Genomic DNA, 3,227 nt, shown 5'->3' on the forward strand with positions numbered 1-3,227 from the left:
ATGCAATTGTAGTACAAGAGGTGTCAATCCAATCTGAGGGTTGTGAACAATCAGGATGTGTATATGAGCCTAAGTTAAGCCAAATATGCAAAGGATGTTTGTCACTAACAATCCTAATAATGAAATGTAATGAGCAGAAAGTAAAACTACTAGAACTAGATGCTGAATGTAAATGGAACAGAATGATTATCACTACAATGAAGCTAGAACAAAAATAGAAACTATGCTAATGAACTAATCACTACAAGAAATATGGGCATTGATAGCAGAAAAGCATAGCGCAGTTTTCTCAAGTGTTATCGTTGATAAAATTTTAGAAATGAGTCTATATAATAGCGCTTTTAAAACACTACACCTAAAAATATGTGAGCGGGAACCAAAAATCACTCTTTCCGCCAACACTTAGTAAAAATTAACAAAAAATCAGTCTTTCCCCCATTACACTTAGAAGCTCTAGAGTCAAAAAAAAATCTTTTTTTTTTCTAAACCAACGAAAACCTAAATTGTTTTATTTTCTTCTTTTCTCTTCCTCATCTCCTTCGCACTTCTTCTTCCTCTCTAGGGTTAAGAGTAGGGAGAAGCCAAGGTTTTGGCTTAGCAGCCATGAGTGAGACGAGAGATAAGCATTACAACGACGTAATCGACAGGGAGAGAATGAATTGAAGCTGTGATGAAGTCTTTGAGCTTGTCGACAACAAACACTCGTTTGAAGATCTGGTGACAGGAGTGTGAAGAAGAGTAAAGGCACGACAGAGGCGTCTTTTTCTATTAATCTCGCCAAGTAAGTTTATGAAAGGGGATCTAGGGTTTTATTCTAATTTTGATTGATTTGAGTTTAAGATCAAAGGTTTTTATAAGTTCCTCCTCTTCTACAGCTCATAGATTTCTTATTTCTGTTGAAGATTTCTGCAGTTATGCGATTTTGGCAAGATTGAGTACAAGCCAGAAATTTCGAATTGGATCAACCTAATTGGATTCGTCGAGCAACCTTTTCAGTTCGGTCCTTGCTCCGATGGAAATTTCTGGGCTGGAACTGTGATTTCTCAGCGTTTGGGTTCAAAGTCATCTAGTTTCTGATACATTTTTTGAAAGCATGAGTGTGTTGTTGGTAATTTGTTTGTGTATTTTCCATGTTTGAAATAGTTTTAGTTGGTAAGCACGCCTCTATTCTAGTGATTTTCTGACAAGGTTGGAGCTCTTTTGCTCTGTGATATCACATCAGTGGTCTCGTTGTTGCTCAGGTATATTGTCACCTACTCCCTATGTGCATCACTCTTGTTCTCCATGTATCTTTTCATTTAGTTAGATATGGTTTTGTTTGGCATTTTGAATTGTTTAGAACAAAGATCTTGATTTGTGGAACTCTGACATCAAACTCACTTATTTCTATCTTATATATGTCTGCAACTCTGCATTCATCATTCTGACTTTTGCTGTCTTATATATGTCTGCATTTATGTTTCAATTCTAGCGTTTTCATGGTGTATTATATATTATCAAATGTTCATCTTCCCAAGAACCAATATCGCATTGTTTATGTGTTTGATATTACTTGTGTTGTCTCATTTAATTCTCCTTGTTTTTAGTTTTCAACTCCTTTAAGCGTGTGTAAGTGAACGTACCATGGGAACTTTTAATTATTTTTAGTAACTAAAACCAACCAATAAGCATGATTAAGTTGTGTGACTGCTCTAATGTTAGTTGCCAAAAATTGAGTTTTGTACTATTTTTCCTTCCTTGGTTTAAGCTCTTTGTTGATTTCCATATGCCAGAAATGGAAGAAGTACATGTTTTTAAACAGAGTGGAGCTAATCACGTAAGAGGAGGTTCTGGAACTGTTTTGTCTGCTCCCAACAATGCAGAACAGGACAGAGGAGCTTTTATTGAAGGAGCAGGACTGGACGGAGGAGCTTTGCTTCAAGTTATACAGGTCATTGTAGTTTATTTCTTTACTTCTAAACTTATCTATTATTTTTTCTTCATTGGTTTAAGCTCTTTGTTGATTTTCAGATTCAAGATGCTTCCATCTCCCCTGTGAACAAGGGAGTCGCAGAGGAACAGCCTCTCTCCAAGTCTACTTCTGAGGATGTTGTTTAGCCGGAGAAGTCTAAAGCAGGTACTGTACTAGTGGATGTATCCGACTCTGTTGTAGAAAACAACACTCAATATGCTGTAGATGGAACTTCTCAGACAGTGACACTCAATCCTTTCCCCCACCAACGTTTCTGCCCTTCAGGTTATTTGTAAGAGTTTGTTGATTTGTGGTGTTAGTTTAAGATTTGAATCGATGTTATGTTAGACTTGTTTTGGTTAATGTTATGTAAGACTTGTTTTCGTTAATATTATGTAAGACTTGCTTTGGTTAATGTAATGTTAATGAGATGTATTAGATTTTGCCTAGAAAATTTTTCTTATATATTTTGAATTTCCTGCAGAAGCTGTATATATTATATAATATATAAATCTAAATATATAATATATAAATTAAATATATTATAGCAACGGTATATAGCTACAGTTTACAAAATCATAGTACAAATATTTCGCTACAATTAATTTTAATATAGCAAATAAAAAACGCTAATAATAATTTAATTATAGCGAAAACATGACACTATTATAGAGGGACAATTAATAGCATAGGAAAAAATGCTATTGTATGTGTCCCCTCTAAGATAGCACCGGCAAAGACAGCGTTTACGAAATCGCTATCTAAACGATATAATAGCGTTTTTCGTGTGCTAAGAATACGCATATTTCTTGTAGTGAATGCAAGATAATAATGAACAAGAAAATAAGCAAATGCAACAGGAATGCAAATAGAATGAGACTAGAGATAAGACAGGACAACTACTAATCATAAACAAGAGTTCTGGGGATGAACTCGAGCAAGCACTCGATCGAGTGCAGGGTCGAGCTAGATAAATCCGTGAAACAGAACAATGCAAGAAAAACAGAGCAACACAAGAACAAATCAAACAACAATCAAACAGCAGGATTAAAACTTAAAAATCAATAAACAAAGAAGGCCTTGAGGAGGGATTCATGGGCTGGACTAATGAATGAGGTTATCACACTTTAGCCAACAAATCTCAAGCAAAGCTTTGAGCTAATCTCTAGACATATAAATCTAAGACAAGTTTAATCCACTCTCATGGCAAGAAACAATCAAACCTATGCATCTCTAGACTTGTTCTCACATAGTAAAGAGTCTACACAAGCAGGCA

At 35.2% G+C, this 3,227-nt stretch overlaps 1 long non-coding RNA gene across 1 annotated transcript; it reads left to right on the plus strand.

Moving 5' to 3' along the window:
• LOC109131113 lies at window positions 423–2,391 on the plus strand. The gene is made up of 4 exons (XR_002036865.1): window positions 423–781; window positions 903–1,241; window positions 1,773–1,930; window positions 2,011–2,391. It is a non-coding gene; the product is annotated as an uncharacterized LOC109131113 (long non-coding RNA).

The sequence above is a fragment of the Camelina sativa genome, chromosome 20 (genome assembly GCF_000633955.1).
Source record: "Camelina sativa cultivar DH55 chromosome 20, Cs, whole genome shotgun sequence".
NCBI classification, from domain to species: Eukaryota; Viridiplantae; Streptophyta; class Magnoliopsida; order Brassicales; family Brassicaceae; genus Camelina; species Camelina sativa.